Source organism: Ictidomys tridecemlineatus, chromosome 8 (genome assembly GCF_052094955.1).
Source record: "Ictidomys tridecemlineatus isolate mIctTri1 chromosome 8, mIctTri1.hap1, whole genome shotgun sequence".
Lineage (NCBI taxonomy): Eukaryota > Metazoa > Chordata > Mammalia > Rodentia > Sciuridae > Ictidomys > Ictidomys tridecemlineatus.
The window spans coordinates 123169462-123178660 of NC_135484.1; the positions used below are offsets into that span (position 1 = coordinate 123169462).

Here is a 9199-nt window from a genome sequence, read left to right on the forward strand (position 1 = left end):
CACCTGTAATCCAAACAACTGTGTAAGCTGAGGCAGGAAGATCACAAGTTTGAGGCCAACTATGGCAATTTACAGAGACCCTTTTTCAAAATAAAAAGGGCTATGGCTGGGGATGTAGCTTAGTGGTAAAACTACAATCTGGGTGCAATCTCCAGTACTGAAGAAAAAGAAAAATTATTTAAACATATGAAATACCCCATTCAAAGATGTTCACTTATTAACTCTTGTAAAAAACAGAGTGTCTTTGCATATAGGTGTAAGAGATGGGCAAGACAAACAAGGCTTCTCTCCTGATAGAGTTTACCTAATAATGTTGATTGAACAATAATTAGTGAACAAACAACTAAATAAGTTGAGATCAGTATTTCTTAATTCTATGAAGGAACTAGCAAGAATAATTGGTAATGATCCTGTAGTTGATCAGGGAAAGCCTCCTTGAGAAGAAATCATTTTAACTGATATTTGATTGATGAGAATGAACTATCTGCAGACCTCAGGAAAGAGCAGAATTTCTAGGAAGAGGGAATAACAAACACAAAGTTCAAGAGAAACAAATGGACTGGAAAGTTTTTAAGAACTGGTGGAAAGAACAATGTAGGCAGAGAGGAGAGTTGTATGATGTGATATTGATGTTAGGATACCACTATTACTTAGTACTACATAGACTCTAGTAAGGAGTTTGGATTTTTTCTGAAGCTGGGAAGAAGCTCATCAAGATTATATGTAAAGGATTTTGCATGATGGAATTCCCTTTTAAAAAAACTCATTCTTGCTGCTCTGTGGAGAAGTAGATTAAGTAGCTAGTACTCATAGCCCCAGCAGTCCCAGTAAGAAATGACATGGATTGGGATTTAGGGGGCAGCAGTGGAAATGGAAAATAGATAAATGAAATATTATAGATGTAAAACTGGTAGTATTAGTAGTAGAATTGGCTCAAGTTATTATCTGACTTGATTCTAGTGCTATTTGCTTAAATAGAGAGGATTTGGGTAAATACAGATGAGAGAAGAAAAATCAAGAGCTTCATTTTGTACATGTTTTAAATGGTTATTACACATTCAGTAGTGATGTCAAAAAGCAGTTGGTACATGACTAAAACTTGGGATAAAAGCCAGATGAATGAACTTTGGTTTGCTATTATTTTATATTTAGAGACGGTAGATTTTATACTGCTTTTTACATTTTGTATTTAGAGACAGTACGTTTTATACTGCTTTCTACATTTCATATTTTTGCTTAGTCTGTAATTTTACTAACTGCCTTTCTTCCTACCATTAAAAAAAATCTATTGATGGATGGATGTAAACTAACCATTGATATTTGCCAAGTCAGCGGAATTACTTTGAGTAAAATATATACATATTGAAATTAAGAATATGTTGGAACAGAACTCAGTGATAGAGCATTTGCCTTGCTTGTGCGATGCCTTGCTTGATCTCTAGCACTGAAAAAAAAAATTAAAAAAGAATAAGTTCAAGTCTATAGTACAATCTAGTGACCATAGCTAATAACAATGTATTGTAGTCTTCAAATTTGCTGAGAAATTTTGTTTTCTCACCACAAAAAAAAGAAATATGTGAAGCAATGCATATGTGAATTAACTTGATTTAACAATTTCACAGTGTATTCATGTTTCAAAACATTGTGTTATATGTGATAAATATATACAATAAAAACGAATTATATATTATGGGAAGTTTAGCCAGAATACCTGTCTGAAATAATTTTAATCACTGACAAGTCATGCATATTGTATACATTTGTTCTATTGTTATTTGTTTTGCTTATATATAATAGTTTGGCTGTTCAGTGCGCTCTTCTCTTAAGCATCTGCACATGTTGCTAAATATGAGTTATTTTTGGAATTTATACTTTTTAATTCATATCGGCCATGCCATTAAACTTCCACGACAAACCCAACAGTTTTATTTTTAAGGTAAGTATATAGTAAGTTAATCTTACTAAAACCCTAGTGTTTAGTATTAATGATTATGGATGTAAATGTTCACCTGTTGTTTATAAGAAGTTGAGAAGATTAATGTCAGTAGTCTATAGTGCTCCAGTAGTGTTCTTCCTTCCAAAGAATTGGTTCAAAATTTGACTGTCTTTTTAAGCCAGAGGCATTGGTTCAGAATCAAAATTAAATTTGTTTCCGAGTCTATAGAGTTTTTGAATATGTAAACTACAGTGATTTTGTGGAAGGTCTTAAGAGAACATCTCATTATTTAAACTCCAGCTGCTTAGAGCCCCAACTTTTAGAAGCCCCAATTGTCTAAAAATAGATTTTGAAAACTAGAGAGAAAAAATAAGATTTTTGCTGGCAATATTTTTTTATTTCTCTTTTGTTTCATTTTATCTATATAATTTACCTTGGTCTTTTTTTCCTTTGCTAGGTGGTGTTACTATATTTGTGGCCTTATATGATTATGAAGCTAGAACTACAGAAGATCTTTCATTTAAGAAGGGTGAAAGATTTCAAATAATTAACAATACATAAGTGTTGAGTATTCTGAGAGGGAGAAATTCAGACAGACACTTGTTCTTTACATTGAAACTTATAAGCTAGTTTATGATCTGGAGATAAGCATGACAGGGTATGAATCTCTGACCTCTGTGCTGGATAGATTTAGTTCCTTGAGACACGTGACATAATACTGCCTATAGAAGTTACTACTTCTACAAATTGTGCTGCTGTGGTTCAGCCATAAAGAGTAGAGATTTAAGAATGAAGAGTTGTAGCTAATAAAAAAATTTTTTTAAATGAAGAGTTACTGAGGGGGCATATGCAAGTATATTACTTTAAAAAATCTTTTATAAAGAAAATTCTTTGTTCCTATTTAAGTATCCAGATGATTTAAAGATCTTTTCTTTTTTCTAAAAAACAAAGTCAAAAAGTTGAATAAGGAACTTTTGTACTCCCAAATGGACCAAATTAAGTTGCTTTTTCCTTATGTAACTCTCAAGACTTTCTGTCATTTAGTGATCCACATAGAAAATTTGATCCTTGTTTTGGAAAACCAGCCCATAATTTCATTAGCAAGCATAACAATCACTTATAACTTCTTGAAATATATACTTATAGTCCCTTTGATTCCAGTCATGTTTCCCTCTATCTTTGTTTCCATCTGTTACCAGTTATTGTTCCAGAATGTAAAATACGATCATGACTGTCTTGCTTTAAAGCAAGTCAGTCAAAAAAAAAAAAAAAAAAAAAAAAAACAAACATGAGTAGCCATCGTTCCCTGAGGATTTATTATGTGTTTCTTCAAATCCTTTTTAACTCTACCAATCAGCCATACTGTAGTAGGTGGAATTTTCTAAGTACACTAGAGTTTCTTGCCCTTTCCATGCCTTCACACATACTACTTTTTTCTGGAGTGACTGTTTCTCCATTCTCCTCCTTCTCTCCCTTTTTCTGTCCCTTCCTTTGTGCTGGGGATTGAACCCAGGGTCTCCTGTATATTAGACAAGTGTTCTAACATTTATGCTCTACAACCCATGTCCTGCTATATTGTTTCTATTAGGTATTCACATAGCACCTTATGCAGACTTCAGTCACAGCTCCCAGGGAACTTTTAATTTGTCACTTAGCTTGTCATTCTTTTAGGTTAGTAGTTCTCAACCTGGGGCAAAATTACCTGGGAGATATTTGGCAATGGCTGGAAATATTTTTGGTTGTCATCAGGGTATTGCTACTGTCATCTACGAAGTAGAGGCCAGTGATAATTGTAAACATCCTACTATGCATGTAGCAAAGATTTATCAAATCCAAAATGTCAGTATTATTGAGGCTGCAAAACCCCACTCTAGACTGAGTTATTTAAATTTAAGGACTGTCTTTTTACCTTTTTTCCACACGTCCTGAGTGGCATCTATCACTCAGTAGGTATTCGGTTCATATGAATCATGATTGCTTATCAGGATCAAATACAATTCTGTTTGTATGTTTCAAAATAATTAACGAACTAGAAAACCAAAAACCAAATGTACGAGTTTGTAAATGTTTGAATTACCAAAGGGCTTTTCATTTCAGTTTTTGAGAGCAAAATCAATGAATATTTTTAAAATTTTGGTCTAAAAGATACATTTAATCTTTTTTTTTATTTTTTATTATTTTTTTTTTTTGGTCAATGGTGCCTCACACATGCTAGGCAAGTGCTCTGCCACTGAGCCACAACCCTATCCCTACATTTAATTTTAAGTAGTGAATGTCATGTACATCATCCTTATTAGAGACTAATATTTGTTCTTTTCATATTACTTTTGTAACAGTCAAGGTTTTTATACCACAAACCATATAGTTCTCATATTTTGAATTATGACTTAATTTGAGTATATTGAATTATTTTTAGATAACATTTTTCTAGAAATTGAGCTTTTTATTATTGTTTATTATTAATTGCTTTTCTATAAGGAGTGCTCATGCCTCATAATTTTTTTTCTAAAATGACTAAAACAAGAACATTATAATTTTGTGTACTGTTAAAAAAAAAGCATTCAACAACAACAAAAAACTATTGATATGTGCTAAAACATAGATTAACCTTGAAAAAAATATATGCTGAGTGAAAAGCCAGTCACAAAAGACCACATAGATCATTCCATTTATATGAAATGCCCACAATATTCATATCCATAGATGGACAGCAGTTAAGTGGTTGCCAATAGTGGAAGGGGTTGGAGGTGATTACTCATAAGTATTGGGGTTCTTTTTGTGGTGGTAAAAAATATTCTAAAATTTATTATGAAATGGCTATACAGCTCTATGAATATATTAAAAACCACTAAGTTTGTACCTTAAATTGGAAAGTATTATGGTAAGCAAATTATCTCAAGCTCTTAAGAAATTCAGCCAAAGATGAATAATTTGAAAGTTTATTCAAAACTACTTAGTTCAGTATAGTTTATTGTTTTAGGTTGAAAGAATTATGAAGAGGAATAAAAGATATTATAATTGAATTTTTAGTTTATGGTGTTTGGGGCTTTTGTTGTTGATTTATTGTTGTAGTATGTAATTATACTTTTGCTTAGTCTTAATTTCTTTAATTCATTTAACTTATTTTTAAAATGTTGTTCTTTTACAATGTTGAGTTTAATTCTTGATCAAGTGAATGCATAAGTAGAAAAATGGAAGTTATATCTTTCATTTACTTGAAATAAGAAAGTGCAATATATTATACGTTGTGGTAATTTTTGTTTTATGTGTTTCAGGGAAGGAGACTGGTGGGAAGAAAGATCAATTGCTACAGGAAAGAATGGTTACATCCCTAGAAATTATGTAGTGCCTGCAGATTCCATTCAGGCAGAAGAGTATAGCAGTACTTCATATTTTATTGATTATTTTGATTTTTAAAATGTTTTAATGCACATTCTACTTAGCTACAATTTTACACACACACAATTACATACCAGTCTTAATACAGCTAATGTATCATTAATAGATGTTACTTGAGAATGCATAATTAATGCTGTAGTATCTGCTTAGATTGGTATCCTGAGTAAATCTTAATCATATTTTTATGCCTTGTCTTTTTCCTTTAGTTTTCCACTTAGTTTTTAAAATTATCTAGTCCTTTTAATATTCTGCAGACTTTCTTCAAAATTTACCTCAGATAGGAGATTGTTTCAGTGTTTAACTTCTTGATTTAGGTATTTGCATTGTGGTTATGTAGGAACTGTCCTACAGAACTATCCTTGTCTTCTACAAAGCATACACTGAAGTATTTAGGGTAATGATTCAGCATTTTGGCAACATTCAGTCAGTTCAAAGGGGAAAAAAGATGTAAACACATGCACCCAACATATAAAGGAAGGTGGGAAATAAAGAATATAACAAAGTAAAATATTAACAGCTGGGGAACTTGGGAGTTCTGTGTACTATTCTTACAACTTCTAAAATGTTAGAAGTCAGTTTCAATGACATATTACTTTTTTTGGTCCAACTAGTTGTTCTGGAATCCATAAATAATAACCTCTTTTTCATATTACAACAGTTAACACAGCGTCTTGTATATAGCTAGGGGTTATCAATACTTGTTTGTTTTATTAACATTTTCCTCAATAATTATTTTTACTATAACATTTGTTACTTTTGTTCTTTTGCCTTCTTCACTTTTCTGTGAGTCTTTTCATAGCAAAGATTGTCATTTTTATTCATTAAACTTTATTAAATCAAACTCATATGAAATTAGAGTTCCTCATAATTTGAGTATTATATACTTAGATCTTATCAATACAGGTGATCACATGTTATCAGAGAACAACTTCTGTTCTTCCTACCTGTATGTGTCACTGACAGAAAAGATCTGTTATTTGCTGTCTTTCTCCATTTGCTGTTTCCATGACTGCCAGGTAGAGTTCCAGTGACAGGTTGAGTAGTCAGTACATGGAAATACTATCAGATATTTTAACAGTGATATTTGTAAATTCTTCTTTAATAAATAAAAATTTATGTTTTACTATATCCTAAGCATGTTCTGTAGCTATTCTTTGTCAGCTCTCCTATCCCATTTCACTCTTATTTATTTGTGAATATAATTTTTCTGACCTTCAAACCTTCCCAACTCAAAACATCATTAATTTTTTTCTAGATGGTATTTTGGCAAAATGGGGAGAAAAGATGCTAAAAGATTACTTTTGAATCCTGGCAATCAATGAGGTATATTCTTAGTTAGAGAAAGTGAAACCACTAAAGGTATGATTACTATTATATTAATATAAAATTTTGTTTGTCCAGTATTTTAAGAAAGAGATAATAAGCATTTATTTTCTTCCTCCCAGGTGCTTATTCCCTCTCTATTCGTGATTGGGATGAAGTAAGGGGTGACAATGTGAAACACTACAAAATTAGAAAACTTGACAAAGATGGCTACTATATAACAACCAGAGCACAATTTGACACTCTGCAGAAATTGGTGAAACACTACACAGCTAAAAATTATTTCCTCATGCTCTGTTGTATGAGAACGAAATTCATGTCCTCATCTCTCTTAATGGTTAGCATACTACTACTTTATACACAGTATGTGCCCAGTGTATGTTAGTATTCTAGTTTTAAAATGAGAACAGGTAGTTCTTAGTATCTGAATTGGTTATTGGATAGTGTGCTAAAATCAGACTGTCGTTGAAATTTTTATATCTTACAAGCATAATTTTTACAGTGGAGTTCCATTTCATAATGTACAAATACATTTTGAGGCTGGGTGCAGTGGCACATGCCTTAAATCCCAGCAGTTCCAGAGACTGAGACCAGGAGGATAGTGGGTCCAAAGCCAGCCTCAGCCAAGAGCAAGGCATTGAACAACTCAGTGAGACCCTGTCTCTAAATAAAATACAAAATATGGTGTGTCTCAGTGGTTGAGTGTCCCTGAGTTCAATGCCCAGTACCACCTCCCCCAAAATATATTATGGAAATAAATGAAAAACATAAAAGCAAATATTTTATTTATAAACACAGGTAAGTAGCTAAAGCTAAACACTTTGACACAAAAAGCTACATCACATATCCTCTTGGATTACCTTCCCCTTCAGCGGCTGATCTTCTAAGATTTCCTAGAATATAAACCCAATAAAATATGGTCTGAAGGTATATTTTTCTTAGAAGATTAACCTGTGGCAACTATAGATATTCTTGTCTTTCAAAGATTTTGGAAATATTCAACTGTGGAGTCTTATGTCTCAGAATTTTTCATTATCAATTCATTATGTAAATGCATCTAAGTCTTTAAATGATTAGTACTGGAGGAGGGAAAGTTTCCATGGTAATATCTTCTTCAATGACAGGTAACTATAAACTGAGTCTACCAAGTCAATCAGCAGTCTTGACATCAATCAAATATGTTACCAAGCAGTGCCAACATATAATTGCCCTTGCTAGAATAGAAAATTTGTGTGGTTGGTAACCATTCTTGATGAGAATGGGAGGAAACATGTCTCATTTACAATAAGAAAGACTGTGTGAGAAAGATGCACAGATCAAGCCATTATAAATCTGAAGTTCCTTACATTGTGGCTCTCTTATTCAAAATTCAGTTAACTAAGTGAATTTTTTCCTGCTGGGAACAGTGGTGTGCATAGCTGTAATCCCCATGGCTTGGGAGGCTGAGGCAGGAGGATTGCTGGTTTAAAGCCACCCTCAGCAATTTATTATGGCCTTAAGCAATTTAGCAAGCTCTTGTTTCAGAATATAAAAGGGCTAGAGATGTGACTCAGTGGTAAAGTGCTGGGTTCAATCTCCAGGAAAAAAACAACAACAAAAAAAGAAATAACAATTAATAAAAGCATTCTCTTAGGGATCAAATAAATCCGATTTATTAAATCAGAAATTTGGAGGTAGACAGACCTGGCTTTGAATCCCATCACTTATTAACTGTGGGACCTTGAGAAAGTTTCCTAAATTTTCCAAGCCTCATTTTTATGAGCAATTTATAAAGAGCCAAATTAACATAATAGCTAGAGCATAAGTATTCAGTAAACAATAACATAAAAATATATTTAACAAAATGTTTCACTTCTTATATGTGGGTTTTTTGGTTTTTTTTGTTTTTTTTTTTGCTTCTTGTAGACAACTTCCTTTTTGTTTTTAGAGAAAAACTGATGACAGTTTTTCTATAATTTATGAGCCCTTTTTAAGCATTTATATACTCTGTAGCTTATTTTTATACATAATTCATTTTACATTGTAGTTTTATTCATTTATCTAGAACATGCTGATGGTTTATGCCACAAGTTAACAACCGTGTGTCCAACTGTGAAACCCCAGACTCAAGGTCTAGCAAAGGATGCTTGGGAAATCCCTCGAGAATATTTGCGACTAGAGGTTAAACTAGGACAAGGATGTTTTGGTGAAGTGTGGATGGGTAAGAAGCCTGAATTTTTGGTTTTTGTCAATTTTTAGCCACAGATTAAAGTGCCACAATTTTATTACAAATATATATATATAATATTAAATATGTAATATAATTACTATTCATTGAAATTTGTTCTAAAATCCCTTAAAATATTGATTAAAATAGTAAGAGGTATTGTTTCTCTAGGAACATGGAATGGAACCACAAAAGTAGCAATCAAAACACTAAAACCAGGTACAATGATGCCAGAAGCTTTTCTTCAAGAAGCTCAGATAATGAAAAAATTAAGACACGATAAACTTGTTCCACTCTGTGCTGTTGTTTCTGAAGAACCAATTTACATTTTCACT

At 32.3% G+C, this 9199-nt stretch overlaps 2 long non-coding RNA genes across 2 annotated transcripts in view; both read left to right on the forward strand.

The window, feature by feature from the left end:
- The window catches only part of LOC144366285 (uncharacterized), a 121972-nt gene extending 119455 nt beyond the window's left edge, over window positions 1-2517 (forward strand). The window contains exon 3 of the long non-coding RNA XR_013425306.1: window positions 2394-2517. This is a non-coding gene — a long non-coding RNA (uncharacterized LOC144366285). The remainder of the gene's footprint in view (window positions 1-2393) is intronic.
- Window positions 2518-6153: 3636 nt separating this feature from the next.
- Window positions 6154-9199, forward strand: LOC144366286 (uncharacterized). The gene is made up of 4 exons (XR_013425307.1): window positions 6154-6694; window positions 6781-6995; window positions 8703-8858; window positions 9036-9199. It is a non-coding gene; the product is annotated as an uncharacterized LOC144366286 (long non-coding RNA).